General features: G+C 43.6%; 1 long non-coding RNA gene across 2 annotated transcripts in view; it reads right to left on the bottom strand.

Annotated features, from left to right (window-relative positions):
• Positions 1–5,128: 5,128 nt before the first annotated feature.
• The window catches only part of LOC142489464 (uncharacterized), a 64,218-nt gene continuing 46,476 nt past the window's right edge, over positions 5,129–22,870 (bottom strand). Inside the window, exons 4-5 of one of the 2 annotated variants that reach the window (XR_012799866.1) lie at positions 6,929–6,977; positions 5,129–5,627 (exon numbers count right to left, since the gene is read on the bottom strand). This is a non-coding gene — a long non-coding RNA (uncharacterized LOC142489464). The remainder of the gene's footprint in view (positions 5,628–6,928; positions 6,978–22,870) is intronic. The other variant, XR_012799867.1, reaches the window with a different exon arrangement.

Here is a 22,870-nt window from a genome sequence, read left to right on the forward strand (position 1 = left end):
TAAGGCACAGTAATTACAGTATCGACCCTGTTCTGTCGCTTTGCATACTGTACTACAGTATTGCATTATACTATACTTTATTATAGTAAGACACGTCCATATTTCCATCCCAATTGGCGTCTAAGCACCCTGATGCTGGTCTTAGATGCTGTGATATTGTGACTGTTCTCTAGAACAGTCTATTCTTGACTCTTGCTGCACAGTGCTCATTAGCTTCGCTGATTTCTGTCCTACAGTTAAAAGGAAAAGAGAAGAACTTGAGTAATAAAAGCAGAAAGAGATTTTTTTTTTAATATATTTTTTTTCTCAAAGTACGGAAGTACAGTAATTGCTTGGGCCTAAAAGAAAACCAGGAAACAAAAACATGCTTTTTGATATGCATGAAGCTTTTTAGAGTAATACAGTAAAAGCAGAAAGAGAAAAAATAACATTTTATATTTTCTTCTCAAAGTACTTGCTTTGTCTCCTCCAGCCCCCCTCAAAAATAGAAGATACTGTTTAACAATGGACTGTACTGGCGTCATGGTATAATAATATTTTTCTATTTCTGTTTTCTATTTTGCATGGCTTGGCAAAGACAACATGCAGGGAAAAAATCACCCTTGGTGCAGGAAACTCTCCCAGCAATAATACCAGGTTAGACACAGTGCTCAAAACCATGCATGCCATGTCCCTTCCCCCCAAACCCCTGAAAACCTAAGGTACTGTAAACCTCTAGTCCTATTGTAAAGTGCTGTAGCCCATGTTATGCATGCTTTGTCTCCTCCAACCCCCCCCCAAAAGCAGAAGATACAAAGCACTGTAGTCATAATATACTGTTCCCCATGTAGTGCCCTTTCCCCCCAAATCCCCCCAAACCTAAGGTACTTTAAAACCTCTAGTCCTACTGTAAAATGCAGTAGCACATGAAACACATGCTTTGTCTCCTCCAACACCCCCCCACCCCAAAAAAAGCAGAAGATTCAAGGCACTGTAGTCATAATATACTGTTCCCCATATCATGCTCTTTCTCCCCAAACACCCCAAAAATCTGGATTGAATAATGTACGGTGCAATTGTAAATATATAATCGTGCCTCTTTCTTTACAGACCAAGAAGTCCAAGAAGCACCATCCATTGAGAAGAAGAAAAAGACAAGATTGTAATTTTGAAAGAAGAGGTGACGTTGTATTTTTGTATTATGTATTTTTCCTTTGTTATCCAGAAAAATACAAAATGTAATTCTTTACATACAGTATAATGTTTTGGTATGTTCATGTTTTACTGTTTACACACTTACAGTAGTACAGGTACAGTATTACACAATACTGTACATAAAGTTGTAAAGACATTTACATATATATAAATATCTGACATACAGTACGGTACCGTATACAGTACAGTATATCAATCTTGAAATTAAGTTGCTTTTTGTGCATAAATAGTACTATAAAAAAAATAAAGTACTGATGTACAGTAGTTTAAATATAGTATATCTAAATACTGTTAATATTTGACATAAAGTACACTATAAAAAGCTTTAAAATCCAGTACATACTGTAATGTACATAAAGTTGTAGACATTTTCATATATATAAATATCTGACATACAGTACAGTACTGTATACAGTACAGTATATCAATCTTGAAATTAAGTTGTTTTTTGTGCATTAATAGTACTATAAAAAAATAAAGTACTGATGTACAGTAGTTTAAATATAGTACTGTATATCTAAATACTGTTAATATTTGACATAAAGTACACTATAAAAATCTTTAAAATCTAGTACATACTGTAATGTAAAGTTCTAAATGAATTTAAATATATAAAAATGTCTCATTGAGATACTGTGCAGTATACTAAAGTATATAACTTCAGTATACTGTAGCACATAAACAGTGTTTTTACTATATAGACTACAGTAATGTACTATAGATACACAAAGAGCAGTACTACTATACAACAGATACAAGGTTCCAGTTTGACATACACGCATGCGCAGAAATCTGATGACACGCATATGCGGTTCAACAAGTTCCAATTTGACATACACGCATGCGCAGAAATGTGAATACACACATATGCGTTTCAATAAGGTTCCAATTTGACATAAACTCATGTGCAGATTATATATTTTACATTCGGAAGAAGAGCGAAGTTGTATTTTTGTATTATTCGCTTTAACTTTATTATCATGTACAAATAAAACATTTAATTTGTTAAAAATACTTTTTGTTGTGTGTATGTCTATATTTATATAGCGCCGTTAATGTACATAGCGCTTCACAGTAGTAATACACGGGCTAATCAAATAAATAACAGATAATATAAATAACAGGTCATGGGAATAAGTGCTTCAGACATAAAAGTAACATTAAGGAAGAGGAGTCCCTGCTCCGAGGAGCTTACAAATGTGTGTTCATATTTGAAATCGCTGCAGTTCAACAATTTTTGTATGGCTAAAAGCTAAGGCGCATCAGAAATAACTTCTTTCCCATGTACTGTACTGTATACAGTATGAACTCATATTTTTAATCTTCAAATTACAATTACACACACACTTGAAGTACTGTACGGGAATAAAAGACGGGTTGAATTGCAATTAGATTTTTAAGACAACAACTCGCGATCGCCCACTTGAGTTTCTCGAAGTTATTGCAGACAATGCTAAAATACAATTTTCTGCACTCAATTAAAACACTAGTAAACTTGCATCTTAAAGAGGGAAAATTTCAAGAAATGACACGCCAACAGGGGGTGTGCAAAGGAATACAACCCGTTAAATGATCGGATAACGGCCGCAGTATCTGTAACTAGTTAAAATATAAGTTTCATTATACTTCTATATTCATCAGAAACATACATTTATGACCAAGATAACCAATATAATCAATGTACTCATATTTATTAAATAGAGGGATATTTCTAGACTCATTTATACGAAATCCCTCCATATACATCACATGATCCAATAGCTGTAGCATCTCAGCCATTATTATACTATTTGTGAACATAGAAGACATTATCTCTCCTCATATAGTACATAAAATAATTATGATGTAGTTATATACTGGTGGTCAAAGATGATATCAGAGGAAGAGTCCTTTATAATATACTATTGTAAAAAAGGTGTCAATTAAATTAAAATCTCCAAATGGTCTGAATGATTTAATTGAATTGACACCTTTTTATTAAATGTTTTGATAACGTAAGTCATATTGAAATATCAAAGATCTGTTTGATAGATATCATGAATAACTAATGGCTTTATCCACTCTACTCCTAATTTAGTGAACAAAAGTATCCAATACAAATGACACATAGAAAAACACAACGCTTCATTATTCAATGATCTGAGGCTCTGATAGTCTCTACATGTGGACATTGAAAAGTAAGGGAAAAAAAGAATGTACTATAGTGCCGACGATTATTCTAAAACAAACCTGGGGCAATCTCCAAAAAGACACAGGTACATGCTGGGTATATGCTGGGTACATGCTGCAACATTTCACACATTTTTGCAGACAGACTAATGGCCCATCGGATTAACAGCGGGGGTCCCTGGCAGTCCCGTTCAAACTGAATAGGACTGCAAGGAACACCTGCTGTGTTAATCTGATGGGCCATTAGCCTCTGCAGAAATGTCACTGAAATAAATGTACCCAGCATGTACCCAGCATGTAAACTGGCTAGTTTAAGGCAAGTTTTAGAATACTCGTTGGCTCGTCTGTAAACACCCTGAAAATAACAATCTTGCATTCAGTGAAAATGAGAGAAGCGGGTCAGGAGCACATCCAAGGGTATAAAAAGGGGAAGAGAAATACACATATAGTGCAACAGAGTTTGATAACAATAAAATGAAAAATATATGTAGCCCTGGTTCCTAGCGAACACAGACCACTACCATATGCTGTATAACCTGTAGGCTCACAGGGCCTGAGCCTCTGCCACGGAGAGCCTGGGGTACGTACAATACTTATAACTTGGTGCAGCGCCTCCACCTGCGACAGCTTCCGCCCGAGGGGAAGTGGTTCTTCACAGGAACTTACGTACATAAACACACACACAGCAATAACCTTAACCAATTATCTTTACTGGCACGAACTCAATGACACAACCTCTCTCTTATTCTATCAGAAACCGGTGTCCCTCTTTGAGGGGACACTACACTCAGCGTCCTGTCGAACGCTCACTCTCCCCTTCCCTTCACCGGGTGATCCCACCCCGTGTCCAGTTCCCTCTTGTAATAAGTCCCCCCACCCTCAAGTGAGACAGTGAATGTATATGTATGTGAGTGCGCAGTCACCATGTCCTGCGTGAATGATGGTACCGTTGGTGCACTTGACGTTTACCTGCCGGGCACTCCAGTACCCGGTCCTGCAACAGTCTTCACAAAGGATCAGCGTGGGCCTAGATGATGTCACCCGTAGGTGTCCGGGGCGATCCCACCCAGACACGCAGCAACTTGGTAGCGGGGTCTTAGCCCAGACCTCCCGCCGACTTAGAACTGTCCCGGTAGCAATCACGTAACAAATAAGGGAATCCGGAACCTGTCTATGGCCAGTCCCTAACTCCGTTTCACACTACTGGGGCTCAGGGCCTAACTGGGCCTGCGGCATGAGGCCTAGGTAGGGGGCGGACTGCCTCCCTACACCAAAGCTCCTTCTCCTTCCTCCTACAGCCAGCTCTGAAACAACGTGCGCGCCCCTACCTCCTTTTCCTCCCATCCTCGCACCTGATTGGTCCTTGCACGTCACGGGGACCCGCGGGGCTGCTGGGACCCGTAGTTCCCTAACCTCCCTCCTATCCGAGCTCTTCTCCTTCGTGGGCTTTGCTACTTTGCGCAACCTCCTGCCGGACCATTTCTGCGCCTGCGCCAACTTTAACATGGTAGCTCCCTCTACGCGGAACCTCCGTTATCGGAGCGTTCCCTAGGTGCAGCCTCTCCCACCCCACAACATCCAATGGTGGTAAAAGGGATCCCGGCTACATATATATATATTTCACTCACATTTAATGTGAGCAATATAAGTCTTGTGGTTATTACGAGTGACAACCCCATAATATGAAAAACAGAGGACATCTTAAATAGTTCAGATCGCTTTATGAGAAAATCTATTTAAATTTTTTTATTTATTAAACTCACAAACATAAGTTGGGTGCAAGTATTGGGACCACCACCCTGGGTCAGATAGTGATGAAAGTCCAGCATTCCCTCCTTCTCTGGGGATCCACCCACTGTAAGGAAGGACTCAATCCTTTGCAGGAAATTCCTCACAATACACCAAATGCTCAGCAACCCTCCTTAAGTTTGTGATGTTCACCCTACGCCTTTCGTTCTGAAAAGAACTTCCTCAGGGGTAATGCTCTGTGTCCGCCATCTTCTTGAATTTTGTGCCATCCAAATGCACAGGGTGACGTCATCACTTTTGTTGACGTTCATGACATCATGATGCACGCTGCGGGTCAGTGACGTCATCGCTCATGGTGCGCGATGCGTTCCAGTGATGTCATGATGCAATGCGTGTCATGATTGGAACCAATGGGCAAAGCACAGACTTCTTCCTGAGTCTGCAAGGGAGGCAGACAGGTACTGCTGACAACCCGGGAACACATAGGCTCAGAGCTGAGGCTTTACAAACGACATCTGCAAAGACAATATACAGTACATAATCATAAACAGCAATAGGCCCTTATCAAATTATATTTATAAATGGTCACAAAAAGTTATAGAAGCATATATATATATAAAACATATATATATATAAATACATAATTATATGAACAGTTGATGATTCATAGCAGAGTAGGTACAGTATCTATGTGTAGAGAAGGTTGTTCATTTCAATTATTGAATAAACTCTTCAAATAAACTCTATTTAAGATGTAGAATTTGGATCCATATATCCCCTGCCATAATCTCACTAATATTCCTCAGTAAAAAGTATATGAGTAACCAATTTGACATGTAGAAGAGGATAAGGGATGATATTAATAAATATAAAGCATAATAAATATACATATTTTAGATATTGGCAGTCTAAGATAATTCTAATTAATAAAAACATCCATTTAATAAAAATGCAATAAAAGATTGGGGGAGGTAAAATTTAGATTATTCTATAAAGCAGACATACTCAATCTAAAATGAATATTCTTAAAAATCAGAGTTAAAAATATATAGAGAAGTGAACTGAGTGAGATTTGGTCAGAGGGATATACTCCAGTAGCATCCAACAATTTAATCTAGGAATGCATTAATATCAAAGTTTATATTTAAACCCTTAGGGTGCAGTGTATTTAATCATTGTACTCAGATAGACTGCCTGTGTGGCAACTGTAGTGTTCTGTTGCCCCCTCTCCAATGATGTGTGATATGTCGATACCTACATATATGAGGCCTTTGGGTATGAATTATGGAATTTTTTAAATGTAGTTACACACTGTGATTTTCTAAGCCAATGCCAATTTTTCTTATATGTTCCAAAATTGTTACCCGCAAGGGGCGGGTGGTTCTCCCCATGTAGTGTAACCCACGAAGACATGTTAGTACATATACTACATGGGTGCTCCTACAATTAATAAAACTAGTTATTTTGGATGTTTTTCCAGTCACATTAGATGTAAATGTATCTGTTTTTTTATTGCCAAATATACAGGCTTTACATATACAGCTGAAGCCCGTTATAACGCCGTCCTTGGGGTCCACAACCCCAAGACCGCGTTATAACCAGGGTCGTGTTAAAATTTCACCGGCACGTGCTCATCTCTCTGCTCTCCATTGCCCACGTGCTCATCTCTCTCGCTGCCGTCATTTTTTTTAAACATTCAATGTTTAATGCTTTATTGACTACTAGACACATTCAAATTGAACATTAATACATTTTGTATAAAACACATGCAGGGTTCGAACTCAGGACCTTCTCATACCAATGCCTTATGACTTACCTCTACACCAGGAAGGCCCCCGAAGTCATTTGGTCCGGCCCCGGGAAGCCTGCAAGAATGGTTTAAAAAAAAAAAAAAATATTTTTTTTTAAAAACTCCCCCTCTCCTGATTGTCTGCCCGTGCTGTCACTCTGCCAAGATTTTTTTTTGGCCCGCCTCTTCCTACAGCACCGCCCCCCTCCCTTCTCTCCTCCAGTAATGCCGGGCTCCTTAGGCTCCGCCCCCCTGTCCCTCCCTTTAGGCTCCGCGGGCCTGTCACTCGGCTGCACTGGCCATGCTGCTCCAGCAGCCCATCCCCGGGCCCCAGGTAACCCACATACCCCCTTCCAGGCACCTTACCCACCCCAAGGGGGGAGAGGCCTTAATATTGTGTCTGTTTGCAGAGGTGGGCTTATTGTGTGTGTGTGTGTGTGTGTGTGTGTGTGTGTGTGTGTGTCAATGTCACTGTGTGTGTGTGTGTGTGTGTGTGTGTGTCAATGTCACTGTGTGTGTGTGTGTGTGTGTGTGTGTGTGTGTGTGTGTGTGTGTGTGTCAATGTCACTGTGTGTGTGTGTGTGTGTGCGTGCGTGTGTGTGTTTACAGAGGTGGGCTTATTGTGTGTGTGTGTGTGTGTGTGTGTGTGTGTATCTGTCACTGTGTGTGTGTGTCAATGTCACTGTGTGTGTGTGTGTGTGTGTGTGTGTGTGTGTGTGTGTGTGTGTGTGTGTGTGTCAATGTCACTGTGTGTGTGTGTGTGTGTGTGAGTCAATGTCACTGTGTGTGTGTGTGTCACTCTCACTGTGTGTGTGTGTCACTCTCACTGTGTGTGTGTGTGTCACTCTCACTGTGTGTGTGTGTCACTCTCACTGTGTGTGTGTGTGTGTGTGTCACTCTCACTGTGTGTTTGTGTGTGTCACTCTCACTGTCTGTGTGTGTGTGTCACTCTCACTGTGTGTGTGTCACTCTCACTGTGTGTGTGTCACTCTCACTGTGTGTGTGTGTGTCACTCTCACTGTGTGTGTGTGTCACTCTCACTGTGTGTGTGTGTGTGTGTCACTCTCACTGTGTGTGTGTGTGTGTGTGTGTGTGTCACTCTCACTGTGTGTGTGTCACTCTCACTGTGTGTGTCACTCTCACTGTGTGTGTGTGTGTGTGTCACTGTCTCTGTGTGTGTCACTGTCTCACTGTCACTGTGTGTGTGTGTGTTTGTGTCACTGTCTGTGTCACGGTCACTGTGTTTGTGTGTCACTGTCTGTGTGTGGCAGCAGCCACCTGAGATGATGAAGGACCTGAGTATCACCAGGGCGGCTCGGGTAAACAGCGCTCCGGGGGGAGAGGGTATAAGAGGAGTAGGGGATGGGGGGGGAAGGATGTATAAGAGGCTTGGGGGATAGAAGAACGAGTCTGCGGTGGGAGAGACACCTCACTACCGCCTCTCCTCCTCCTCCCCACACTGGGCAGCAGTTGTGGAGGGTACCTGCTCCAATCCCGCCCTGCTCCGCCCCTTCCCCCCCCCCGTGCACTTACACGGCCCCCCTCCCCACACCGGGTAGCAGTTGCGGAGGGTACCTGCTCCGCCCCCTCCTCCCCACACCGGGTAGCAGTTGCGGAGGAGGGCACCTGCTCCGATCCCCCCTGCTCAGACTCCCCCCCCCCCTTGCGCACTTACACGGTCCTCCTTCTCCCCACACCGAGCAGCAGTTGCGGATTGCACCTACTCCGATTCCCCCCCCCAATCAGATTTCCCTCCCCCTGTGTGTGTCAGAGAGAGTGTGTGTGTACGTCTGAGCGAGTGTGTGTCTGAGCGAGTGTGTGTGTGTGCCTGAGCGAGTGTGTGTGTGTGCCTGAGCGAGTGTGTGTCTGAGAGAGAGATGGAGAGTGTGTGTCTGAGGGAGAGTGTGTGTCTGAGGGAGAGTGTGTGTCTGAGGGAGAGTGTGTGTCTGAGGAGGAGAGTGTGTGTCTGAGGAGGAGAGTGTGTGTCTGAGGGGGAGAGTGTGTGTGAGGGGGAGAGTGTGTGTGAGGGGGAGAGTGTGTGTCTGAGGGGGAGAGTGTGTGTCTGAGGGGGAGAGTGTGTGTCTGAGGGGGAGAGTGGGAGAGTGTGTGTCTGAGGGGGAGAGTGGGAGAGTGTGTGTCTGAGGGGGAGAGTGGGAGAGTGTGTGTCTGAGGGGGAGAGTGGGAGTGTGTGTGTCTGAGGGGGAGAGTGGGAGAGTGTGTGTCTGAGAGGGAGAGTGGGAGAGTGTGTGTCTGAGGGGGAGAGTGGGAGAGTGTGTGTCTGAGGGGGAGAGTGGGAGAGTGTGTGTCTGAGGGGGAGAGTGGGAGAGTGTGTGTCTGAGGGGGAGAGTGTGTGTCTGAGGGGGAGAGTGGGAGAGTGTGTGTCTGAGGGGAAGAGGGGGAGAGTGTGTGTCTGAGGGGGAGAGTGTGTGTCTGAGGGGGAGAGGGGGAAAGTGTGTGTCTGAGGGGGAGAGGGGGAGAGTGTGTGTCTGAGGGGGAGAGTGTGTTCTGAGGGGGAGAGTGTGTGTCTGAGGGGGAGAGTGTGTGTCTGAGGGGGAGAGGGGGAGAGTGTGTGTCTGAGGGGGAGAGGGGGAGAGTGTGTGTCTGAGGGGGAGAGGGGGAGAGTGTGTGTCTGAGGGGGAGAGGGGGAGAGTGTGTGTCTGAGGGGGAGAGGGGGAGAGTGTGTGTCTGAGGGGGAGAGGGGGAGAGTGTGTGTATGAGGGGGAGAGTGTGTGTCTGAGGGGGAGAGGGTGTGTCTGAGGGGGAGAGGGGGAGAGTGTGTCTGAGAAGGAGAGGGGGTGAGTGTGTGTCTGAGAAAGAGAGTGTCTGAGAGAGAGTGGGTCTGAGGGAGAGTGGGTCTGAGGGTCTGAGAGAGTGGGTCTGAGGGTCTGAGAGAGTGGGGCTGAGGGTCTGAGAGAGAGATTGGGTCTGAGGGTCTGAGAGAGAGAGTGGGTCTGAGGGTCTGAGAGAGAGAGTGGGTCTGAGGGTCTGAGAGAGAGAGAGTGGGTCTGAGGGTCTGAGAGAGTGAGTGGGTCTGAGGGTCTGAGAGAGAGAGTGGGTCTGAGGGTCTGAGAGAGAGTGGGTCTGAGAGAGAGAGTGGGTCTGAGGGTCTGAGAGAGAGAGTGGGTCTGAGGGTCTGAGAGAGAGAGAGAGAGAGAGTGGGTCTGAGGGTCTGAGAGAGAGAGTGGGTCTGAGAGTCTGATTTCCCTACCCCCTGCCCCCTGCCCGATTTCTGTGTGTGTGTGTGCGTGTGCATTTGCGTGTGCACAGACACCAACCCACAGTCAGTCATAGTCACCCACCACCCAAGAGTCAGTCAGTCACCCAAAGAGAAGCAGTTCCAGCCATCACATTAGTGGTGAGTTCATTAAATGTTTCACCAAATACAGCAGGCTAATTTTGGATGGCCCTCGAATGATTTTATAAATATCAAAATGGCCCTTGGCAGAAAAAAGGTTCCCCACCCCTGCTCTACACCATAGGCTTGGTATGACAAAACATAAATGTATCCTCTACAACACATTGCCACAGAGTACATGTCAATGCAAATGTTTTGTTTATTCCTAGATGTCTGTGACATCACACAGCTCGTGTGGTGTAGAGGAACAAACCTTAATCAGCATATGAAAGGGCCTGGGCTCAATTTCTGTATGATATGGTATAATTGATAAATTATTAAAAAATTTAAATAATCATTTATAAATTATTATTTTAATTATATTGTCTAATTTATAAATGAATAATAAATAATAAAGAATAATAAATAAATATTAACATATAATAATAATTATTATTATGTAATAAGTAATAATTATTTATTAATAATTATATATTAATATACATATTGTATACAATCAAAAAAGGGACAAGGCAGGGGTGCCCCCGTTCACCCCTACTCTTTGCACTAACAATTGAACTTTTGGTGGTTACTATTAGAGGCTCCCCCAACATACAAGGGGTTAAAATAAAAGATGAGAGCTACAAATTGTTACTGCTTGCAGACGACATTATTCTTACTACAACTTACCCACTGACATCTCTCCCGAACTTGCAGTCTACGCTTAGCACATTTGGTGATCTATCTGGCTATAAAGTTATATTTGGCTTATTAAAGGCAGCTAGGTGCACTGTGGCAGCGGCATCTCTCTGCTGCAGACACATCTCGGCAGGGGACGGCTTCTCTGCAGCTTCTCACAAGGCAGACTGTCTCGCCACCGGTTACTCGCCATGTTTGGCAATGTTGCTCTCGCTCTGATTCGCCAGGGATTCGGCCCTTCCTGCTACAGCAAGGGCAACACGCCAAAACATGGCAAATTCAAACCCTGGCGAATGCAATTTTCCGCTGCTTAGTGCATGACCCCCTGTGTCTTAAGGTGGGTCTTAAAGGTGAATAGAGAGGGTGCTAGTCAGGTATTGAGGGGAAGGGCATTCCAGATGTGTGGGGCAGTCAGTGAGAAAGGTTGAAGGCAGAAGAGGGCTTTAGATACAAAGGGGGAGAAGACATCTTTGAGCGGAACGCAAGAGTCGGGATGGTGCATAACGAGAAATTAGGGCTTTGTTACAAATACCAAAAGTATAGAGAATGTGAAGGAGAAGAGGGTGGTCCACAGTATCAAATGCTGCAGAGAGGTCAAGTAATATGAGCAGAGTGTAATGACCTCTGTCTTTGGCAGCATGGAGGTCATTAGTTATTTTAGTGAGGGCTGTTTAAGTCGAGTGAACAGTGCGGAAGCCAGATTGTAGAGGGTCTAGGAGAGAATAGGTGTTGAGAAACAAAACTGGAGGAATTGATAACAAAAAACAGGATAAGAAAATATCTGAGGAGACAAGAAATTAATCAATCCTAACACACAAGAACAAGGATTGAATATGCAGATCTATGAAAGATGATCCGCAAATGGTGAAGACTATTAAAGAAAGGCAACTTCTGATTTGATGAAGCAAATAATTGCACTCAAACAAGATGATGGATCAACAATAAAAGACTGTGCATGTATCATAAAGAGAGTTCAAGACTTCTACATGAAATTGTATGTGAGCACAGATAACATAGGACATAATCCATCATACAGTAGGAAGAGCAAGAAGAAACCACCAATTACTGTACAGTATGTACCTGTGGCAGTGACGGAGTTAACCAGGCATATAATAAAGGTCAAGCATGCTTGGTTACCCCTGACCCTTTTTTTGGGGTCCTAGAGTGTCAGCTCTGGGGCCCGAGCATTGTATATGTATGACTGTGACTGTGTGCAAAATATGAGACAACTGCCATTTTTGTGGTTTTATCTTTTCCAAGGGGGCTGGGACCGGGAGATTTTCAGGAGATAAGTTTCGGGGTGGGTTTGCCGGAGAAAGTGTTACAGATTGTGGCTAGGTACTGGGGTTCTCAAGTTATGAGTTACCCCAGAAATGTATCTGGGAATCAAGTGAGATTCTCGGATACATGGAATACCAGTGCTCCAGGCAGAACCCCAGTCTGAGACCATTCTTGCGACTCACCACTAAGACGTCCTGCTTCAGCACACAGCAGGAAAAGGTAAAAATGGGACACCAGGGGCTAATGAATATCCTCACACTCCAGACAGGTATAAGACTGAGGGTGGTTTTATTAAAATAAGAGGTTTAGGTTTGTAGTGGTTTGAAATATGTTTAAAGATCCAGTTGCTTTGTGTAAGAGATGAAGGCGAGTGTAAGGGGAACCGTTTAGGTTACACTCTATTTCCTGCATCAAAAAACTGTAACACATTGTAGCAGCAGAATGTGTATATTTTAACACACATAAGACAGGCCACAATATATTATATTACATGGGTATAGTTTAATGTGTATATATGTTGATGCTCTGTGGGTGAACTGTGGTATTTAGAAGTCATGGCTAGCAGGCTTAGTGCCTATGCGGCTGAGCGTTTATTGAGGGGATAAGGAAAATGTTTAATTCATGCTAGAATTAAACGGTGAAAGTTAGGTTTTAAAGTCCCAGTGGGGGCTTATGACTAATAGCTTCAAAGGGACATTTGTCTTAGAGGTGTTCACAGAGGTGTTAGCAGGTAAGGCTAATTGGAACACGGTTATCCTCACTTCAAAGGGTCCATTTGGCCTAGCTAGACTGAGCGGCATTCATTAAGAAATCAGGAGGGATTATGGTAAGTGGCAAGTGGCCAGTGTAAGGAATCTGGTGTCTCAGCGCCGTCAGCGCGAACATTACTCACCTCCCGTCGGTACTCAGGCGTCCAAGCGCCTGCAGCGCAATTCCCACATACCCCCGTTGTCTGCCACTGGCATTCTGGCTCCTCGCCATCACAGGATTGCACCAACCGTAGAGGTGCCTGTTGAACCGCAGCCTCTGCGTGTCTACGGCTCTGCGCTCTATGCGCACACGGGCGTCTGTCACTGACCCCATGCGCATACGTGCATCAGTCACCGAAACCACGCACACACGCACGCCAACCCCAGACGTTATGTGCATGCATTCCCAGCTTACAGAGCACACGCCTAACAGAGCACTTTTAACCACTGCTCCTGCAGTGAGGCGTCACCCCCAAGCATCACACAGTTCCATGCAAATCAATAACTACACTCAGCTGGACTGTAACACCTCCCTCCTATCATGGAGGACTCCTTGCAGTCCTCAAGGCCTGTCCCCTTTTCCCATCGGTCTGCCCAGCCTTATTATGCCTGTGCTTCCCATCACTCGTCGCTCGACATAGTTCTGTATGGAAGCATTTGACTACTCTCTCAGTGACTCCTCAGGTATTGACGTGGATTGGACGACTACCCCCTCTGGCTCTCGACTTCGGCTCTACTTGGACTTCGTGACTTCTGGCATCCCTGATACACGGCTTATACCTTCGAACTTCTGCAACTCTCCAATCCCTGACCTTGGCAACGGCAATAACTACTCTTCCTCTACTACCGGTACAGGCAAGTATTGTCTTCCTTACTATACCTGGCCTGGCAACACTAACACCACACTCCGGACGCGCTCCCTTTGCTGCGGGTGCATGTATCCCTATGTCCCACCTCAGCACAGTGGACGGGTCTGGTCTGCGGGCAGCACCGGCGTAACAGCCAGTGGCCAGTGGGTGGGGGGGGGGGGAAGATGACAGTTTTGTTGCACATGCTCAGTCACTATTCTGAAGCTTCTGCCATGCTACCTGTGTTACTGGCGGAGCCTGCCCATTGGCCAGGGAGAAAATTCCCACGCAGCAATACAATGCAGACTGAAAAGCTAGACTTTTCGAGTTTTTAAAGGTTGAAGCAGTCAGTCAGGAAGTTAGATTCATCTAAGATTCATCAGATCCATCTACGTTTTTCATGAGTTATCAGTTCCATCTTGTGTGATTCATCTGAGATTTAGTCCCATTTGAGAAGTTCCAGCTCTGAGTAAATTGTCTAAATTTCTCAGAGGATAAGTGACCAAAATTCAACAGCAAGAGGCCACAGGAAGGAGAAATAGCCTGGAATATTTTGCTGTGTGTTTGCAATTAGGAAAGATTTGTTTTGTTATCCCAGTTTCCAAAGTAAGTGTGTCTTTTTACTGTATTTTTGTGTAATATAGTTGTGTACGTTCGTTAGGTGAATAAACGCAATTTATTTTTATCTCTTTAAATGAGACGAAGAGAAAGTGTTTAAAAAACATTCACTGGTATCATAAAGAACGTATAAGAGTGCCACATTAACCTATAGTTTACATAAAAATTCAAGAAAGATAAGGATCAGTAAGGGAGTGTGCGACAGGGAGACACTGTCACCAAAGCTTTTCACAGCAACACTTCTAGAATTGCTCAAGACATTACATTGGGAAGAAAAAAGACCAAGGCAACAACCAAAAGTAAGATGAGAGGATTAAAAAAGAACATGTGTTGGAGCAACATGGAGAAGAGAACTGTGCCACCAGCAAGATCATTGGGGAGGCGTTCATCGAGCAATGGATCGACCCAGGCTAAAGATGAGATAGGAGATTAAATAGCACATGGCGCATTAGGAGCCCACCTGTCCCCTCCCCCACCCCAAATAATTACAGACACGTCCCGTTGCTACTAACTGTAGTATCATAGCACCCAGTTTCATCGCTATAGCTCTTGACATCCACTGCACATCATAACAGGTGTAGCGTAATTATTCCAACCAGCCCCAATAAGGGCACCATTATATGAGGTATCCCAATACCTTTTAGTCATTAACATTGAAATACAAACATAGGGTAGGTGGGCAGGATTCTTCACTCTCAGACAGGCCACATAGAAATAGGCCCGCCTCCCAGCGCACTTTATACATATAACCTCCCTTCCTTATTACAGTAGAGACTGCGACTATTCTAACACAAACCATTGGCAATCACAAAAAGACCCAGGAATAGCCTGAAAACATGCCTTAAACGTGCCTTAAAATAGCTCCAGCATTGATTAATGGCCTATCAGATTAACAGCGGGAGTCCCTGGTAGTCCCATTCAAACTGAATTGGACTGCCAGGGACCCCTGCTGTGTTAATCCTATGGGTCGTTAGTCAATGCAGAAATGCCTTAAACGTGCCTCAAACTATCCCAGAACATACCCAGCACATACCCAGAATGTAACCCAGCTAGTTTAAAGCAAGCGTTAGGATAATCGTGGCCTCGTCTGTACATCACTATCTCATTCCCTCTGGGCTTAATTCAGTAGCTGCCGGCGGCGAGGAGTGGAGCAAAGGGAGGCAATGCGGAAAGTCCCGCAGAGTGGGGGCATGGTGGGGATCGATGCGATCCATGGGAACCTGCCTTAGTGAAATTGGATGACTTTTTTGGCCCGTTCATTAATCTACTGTTTTTTTGCACAGATTGTGCCTTCATCAAGCCCTTATTGGGTGATGCAAACAAAAAAAATATCTCAGCATTTAAGGGGTCCCTGGAACATTCCACCTGGTTCAAATTGTGAATATTTTAGCAACTTAAAAGGAAGATAATGCCTGTTCGGGTGTGTTACACCATAAGGGAGGTTGATGAATCTGGGGTCATTTGAGTTTTACCCATGAGGTTAATGGTATGTTATGAGCTTTGGTATACGTTGGAAAAATGTGCTAATGCTGCAATGTTTAGTTAAAACAAAAAATGAAAGTAATAAAACAAGATATAATCGTTTCATTTTTCTTTAATGCTTTTTGTTGATGTCTCAATACATTTGAAAACAATTTGGATAAGATTGAAAAACTCTGTGGGGATTCTGATTAAATTGGAACAGAATTTCATTTGACAAATGTCACACTGGAACTTTTGTTGTTTGTTTATCCTGAACTAATATAATCATTTGAATTTCAACAAGGATGATATTAAACAAAAGTCTTTATTCAATGCTTTATTTTAATTGGGTAATGGTGTTAAAATGTCACTTGGATTTATTGCATGTGTAGCAGTGTGTAACCGCAACCATGACGTTTTGAGATTTATAATACAGTAAAAGTGTAATACTAATTTGAACTTACAGAACTAGTCAATCATTTTTCAATTTTGAGAGTAAATTATTTTATATAAACATAATTGTTTACGTTTTATTTTACAAAGTATTTGTTATTTGACTATTATGTTCGATGACCCTAAACATTATCATTGGAAATATAATTATGGATTTTAAACCCAAATCACTGCCTCATTTTCTTTGTGTCTTGTAATTGCATGTAAGCAACTGAGGATATGAAGAGGCTAACATTATTTGCCCCCTGGATTCTGGGTACCTGAAGATGTCTGTCCGGGCTACAGTAGATTTTGGAATGGTTGATGTAAAAACATGAACTGGCAGAAGTTAGCCTCGTTTCTATTTGATAATTTAAAGAGAGCCTCAGCTATTTCAGATTTTTAAATCTCCCAACCTTACATTAAAACCTGCACATCTCAGAGTGATCAGAAGAAGACTACAACCTGCACTTTGTTTTGTGTAGATATCTGTGGTGAATTATACATATCACAGTAAAGAATCTGTGCATTAAAGGGGAAAAAATAGAAGTTACTGTAACAGCTGCAAATGCGTGTAGGTGATTTTGAGTCTGAAAAACAATCACTTTAAATAGTTTGTTGAAACCACAGTATTTGAGTTCAGTAAATCCTTCAATCTGAAAAGAAATTTCATTTCTTTATTTTTTTTATTTAGTTTGTTATAGTAGAGCCCCGCTCATGCGGCGGGTTCCGTTCTATGGCCCCGCCGCAAAGCGTAAATCGCCGGAAAGTGGATCCAGCGTGCAGTCCTCCCTTCTGCGCATGCACGAACTCCGTTCTGTGCATGCACAACTTCGGCAGCCCCGTTATGTATATGCGCGACCTCAGACGTCCCTGTCCTGTGCATATGCAGACATGGCGGCCCTCTTCTTGGTACCGCCGTTTCGGCAGAACACCGAAAAGTGGGACGCCGAGAAGCAGGGCCCTACTTTAGTAATAAAAGGGTTATTCTAGAAATTCATGCTCAGTGGCTGAGTGAATGTCAGCTTAGTGACTGAGCTACATGACACTCTGGGCACTAATGCAATATCTACAGAATAAATCATGACAAAAACCTTCTCCAAAATCCAGAATTTACAAGGAGTAGAGATAGCTCCGGAACAAACAACAACAACAACAACAACAACGTTAACAATCTTGGAGTATATTTGAAATGACAGAATAGCCCCCACCATTCTCAGGCCGCAGAGCCGAAATCACGTGTCGTTCAGACTCAGAAATGGAGTCAGAAGAGGAGATCGTTGGCCAATACTCCACAAAAGGAGAGATTAAAAATCTCTAAAGGAGTCTAAAAGCAATGCTACATGTAGAATTGAAAGAAATAAAACAGGACCTGAGTTTGCTGGGCGAAAGGACAGCTACGATGGAAAGGAAACTGGATGAAACAATTGAGGCCCAATATAAGAAGGACCACACCTTAGCTCAGCTGCAAAACCAAATGGCAGATATAACTGACTATCGGGAGGACTCTGAAAGCAGAGACAGGAGGAATAACGTCCATGTATGGGTAATCCCTAAAGCAATTACAGACCTTGAAGGGTTTGTTTCAAGATGGCTGACTACTTTTTGCCAGACTGACTGGAGGCCTCCCTCCTACATGACCACTGCCATAGAGAGTTGAGGTCGAAACCCACTACCAAAGGTCCACCCAAGAGATGTGGTAATACACTTCCACTACTTTTAAAATCAAGGAGGCATTTTACTCAGTGGCCAGAGGAACAGGAGACCTCACCTTTTAAAACATTTCATTACAAGTTTTCCAAGACCTGTACCCTTCAATGCTCTCCAGATCGCATAATCTACAGCCAACTACAGCAGTGCTGAGGGAACATGACCTTTGCTACCACTGGGCCTTTCTTGTTCGCCTACTTATAATTAGAGATGTTCCACCTTCTCCATGAGAGATCCAGCTGAACGCCCCACATTCTTTCACCACCTGGGACTTGCGCTTGCTCACCTTTCGACACCTCACTTTATACACATTACGAGAATAGCATTTTGAGGAACCGGGATATGAAGCGGACAGGGTAAGCCTACCTGAAGCAGGCCCCTGCACTAGATGAGGCTAGAGTGTTCCCCCAAGACCCAAAGTTGATGATTGTATGCTGTATGTCTGCTGGCTTGCCAGAATGAACTCTGTTTATTCAACATCTTTGTCCCGTCTGGTGATAATGATCCCAGTGTTAAAAGTACTGGTCTCCCATGACAGTTTTTTTCTGGTGGTAGAAGTGGGATCAATAGGATCAGTGCTGATATTCTTGCAGGAACTCTCAGCTCTGATTCGGTCTTGATTTTTCAGGACCGCGGGACAAGTTGTTCAAGACATACAGTGCACAAATCGTGGTAGCTTGCCATTCGGTATCCCTATAGCTAGTTTGAATCTGAAATGTCCAGCAAGGCATGACGTTTTCGAAACTGGAGTTGACCCGAGTTGGTAGCCCGCTACGAGCGATATGGGCTGCTAATAGCCGGCCGAGCCAAGGTAGACCTCATGGAGGACCTTAAGCGGTACAAAGCGAGCTTGACAGGGGCCGCCGAAGTGGTAGTGGCAGTGGCCGCTGATGAAGAGGATGAGGTCCTCGATGCCGAGGAGTAGGGGGAAGAGAACATTGATATTCCCGTGGTTTCCCCAGTAGCTGTTGCCCCTACTACACCAGGTGTGTTTGCGGCACTATTTGCCACGCTTTGACCAGATTTGATGATAGAGCAGCGCCTGCAGTTTGCCCAGCTAGCCCCCCCGGTCCCCACGCCAGGCTCATCCATGCCCAGCAGTGGCAGTTCTCAAGCCCACCCAGCCTGTGTGTCGTACCAGAGCTTTGCAAAGTTTGTGGATGGCAATGACAACATTGATGGGTTCCTAACGGCTTTAGAGAACCAACACCTGAGGCATGATTTGCCTGAGCAGGTGGGTGAAATACTTGTCCCCTCAGTTAAGCGGAAAGGTGCAGGTGGCCTTCGTGGAAATTGAGAGAGAGGATGCTGGTGACTACTACCATGTCAAGGCAGTCCTGCTAACTCGATACGCCATCAACCCAGAGTCATATCTCGAGCAGTTCCGGGTGCTGGATAAGAGTGCTGGTGACATCCATGTGGAGTTTGCCTCCCGGATAGCCCACCGGAGCTGGCAGTGGGTAGAGGGGTGCCAGGCAGCCACGTTCTGGGAACTGCTGGATCTCCTTGTTCAAGAATCCAGAGCCAGATAATATTTTTTGACAAAGTCTTGCTTTTATGTATTTTACATGTATATTGATAATTTGTTTTTTTAATAATTATGCTCTTTATTTAGTGTTTGTATTTAGTATGCTGGCATTTTTGGTGGTGTTTTAAATTGTTTATTTCTGGCTTTTGATTGGTATTTGCTTTTTAATGTTGGATTATTTTGTGACTTTTGTTTTAGAATAAAGCAGTTTATTTGGATATTTAGTGTATTTATTCACGGTTTTGTTTTGGTGTTTTAATTGTTTATTCTGGACATTATTTTGGATTAGATTAATTGATTGGTGTTAATTTTGTTGTGTTTACTTCTTAATTTGTTTTTATTTTGTGATTGTTTGGAATGCATGGAAAACTGTTTGGAATGCATAGGAGATTGTTTGTAATTGTTTTTTTAAAGTTGATCATTGATTGGCATAGTGTTAAATCATGCTCATATTATATGGACATGATGTACCCACTGTGCCATTCAATTGTTTTATTGCCATTTATTATGTATTTAGTTGGCTATGTGCTGTGTTTTATTTGGCAATGTTATGAGTTTTATTTGGGCCTGGTTTTTTTATTCCTTCACCATTTCTTGCTTTAGTGGGAAATCATGCCCATAGTATATGAGCATGATGTACCCACTGCACCAATGAATGGGTGATGGGTGGGTATAGTGGGTCCGGGGTGGGTGGTTAGGCCTCCCATGTGGGTAGCGCGGCAGGTTGGGTTAACCCCATAATTATTATAGCGGTTATTAACCGCTAGGGTGATTAAGGGGTTAGGGGCCATTATATTGTATATATTATGTATTCTTGCTGACATCGGAGGTCATGGTCATGCAGTAAGCTGAAGAGTATGCCCTTCACATTGCCAGGTGTAAGTAGAACATTTTTTATTTACTTTATTTATGCTGCATGGCTAATGTTGTGTTTAATAATAGACAAATAATCTATTATCCATATCTGGATAAAAGTTATTTTGCCCATTACTGGGCCCACGGACACCCATGGGGAATACCTGGAGGCCCACAGAGCCTAGTGGGGACGACACGAAGGCCCCCAGACACCCGTGGGTACCCCACAGGGTGCACTGTGGGACCTGCGGACACCGGTCGGGACCACCCACCGGCCTGGGATATTAATTATATGTGTAAAAAAATAAATCATGGTTTTACCGTATGTGGGGGCACGTGGTGGGTTGTGTATTGGTGTTTATTAGATATTGGATATGGTTATGTTTATTGGGGGCCTAGGAGGTGGGTAGTGGGGTTGTTGTGTGTGTGTATTTTTTAATTGTGTGTAGCAAGGTGGGTGAAGGGGGTAGTAGCCCAAATGATGGGTGTTTAGGCCTACTGGGTGGGTAGGGGTTAAACCCTTCATTACCTTAGCGTATTAACCACTAAGGTAATGAAAGGGTTAAGTCCACCCTCAACCCCCCGCAAGGTCTAAACACCCCCCAAGGACTAAATACCACTTCACCCACCCCCACAACCCACAATAAGCCTGGCACATGTGTTTAACCCCTTCATTGCCTTAGCTGATATCCACTAAGGTAATAATGCTGCTTTAATGTAATTTTTATTAATAGTGTGTGGGAGCAGCGGGTCTCCTGAGCTGAAACGCTTTGATTTCAGCCTTAGGGATCCCCTGATTCCCGAGTTACAGGCCCTGGTATGGGGCATCGGGTGCCGGTACCGCCGCCAATTTTAAAGCGTCTGCGTGAAATAACCAGGGGATTTAAATACCATGGCCTGTAACTCGGGAAGCAGGGGGTCCCCGAGGCTGAAATCATAGCGCTTCAGCTCAGGAGACACTATTAATAAAAATGAAATTAAAACAGCTTCGTTACAATAGCAGATAACCGATATTGTAATGAATTTTTAAATTGTTTAAATTTGTGTTTTAATACTACTGTAGAGGAGCAGGGGGTATCCGGAGCAGAACAGAACTGCATTGATTTGAGGTCTGGGGACCCCCTGCTTCCAGAGATATAGACCCCTTTATGTGGTGCCGGTATCTCTTAGGCATGTAAATGTCCCGCGTCACGTGACCATTGGAATCTAAAGCATAGGAGATACAGGCACCACATACCGGGTCCAATATCTCGGGAAGAAAGGGGTCCTCGGACCAGAAACCAATGTGGTTTTGCTCCTGAGACCCCCCGCTCGTGGCGGCGATTGGGACTCCTATAGCCCTCGATCGTGTGTTTCCTGGATTGCAACGTAGAGTAATCAGAAGGGAAAAATCGGGAGCAGCAACAGAAATGGCGGCAAATTCAAAAATAGAACAGCACACAAATTGGAATTAAAAAAAGGCTTTATTGAGATATACAAATGCTGGTAATCTCCATAAAAACCTACCACGTGTTTCATGCCAAAATGGCGCTTAATTTGACGTGAGAGGTTTCTTATGGAGATTACCGGAATTTGTATGTCTGAATAAAGCTGTTTCTTAACCCACTTTGGGTGCTGTTCTATTTCTGTTGCTGCTCTGGATTTTTTTTTTCTGATTACACCGCTTGATACATGGGCTGATGGGTTCTGCTTGCCCCCTCCTCCCCCTTGCCTCCCCACCCCCACCCCCACCCAGCTTCTGGGGTGGCACTTTAAATGATGTGCACAGTACGTTTATTAGGGCACCCAAGGGGATAAACGGTGTTGCTGCAGTGATTTTATTAGTTGCCAAAGTTATAATTTTGTGCTGTTACTTTTTTTCTTTTTAGCAATACATCAAAAGAATTTATAAGTATGGTGTTACAAATGTTTCAATATTTGTATCAGCAGTTAACTCTATACATTAATCTTTATCAGTTACCCAAATTTCATCAAAATATAGATTAAGCTATAATGGCCATTAGTTTAATCAAAAGAGACAGCTTGTGTGTGAGAGGTGTGAACTATTTGTAAGCAAACCAAAGACTGGAAAACATGGAATAGCCTCTGAGACCAATATATATTTTCCTTTGCACTGTCTGTGCTCTCAGAAAAGTTGCCGTTAAAGCAACTGTAGCAGAAAATGGCAATATTTTTTTGAAACTTTTCTTTTTTATTACAGAAGTGGATCTAGGGTGTCAATGTAGCTGAAATATTCTACAGTACGCAAAGTGCCAAGATATTTAACTTGTTATGTGCTTTAGGGAAATCAAGGTTTTACACCCTTCTAAATAAGTTTTAAAAACACTAAGACCAGAGGAGCAGGGGTGTTTTTTTTGTTGTTGTTTTTTTTTTTTTTTTAAGTCTCCTGGTTGAAAAACTTGTGCAAAAAACTGTACCTGGTTTACAAAAAGGTAAAGTGTACCCTGTCAGAGC

Source organism: Ascaphus truei, chromosome 3, assembly GCF_040206685.1.
Source record: "Ascaphus truei isolate aAscTru1 chromosome 3, aAscTru1.hap1, whole genome shotgun sequence".
Taxonomy (NCBI): Eukaryota; Metazoa; Chordata; class Amphibia; order Anura; family Ascaphidae; genus Ascaphus; species Ascaphus truei.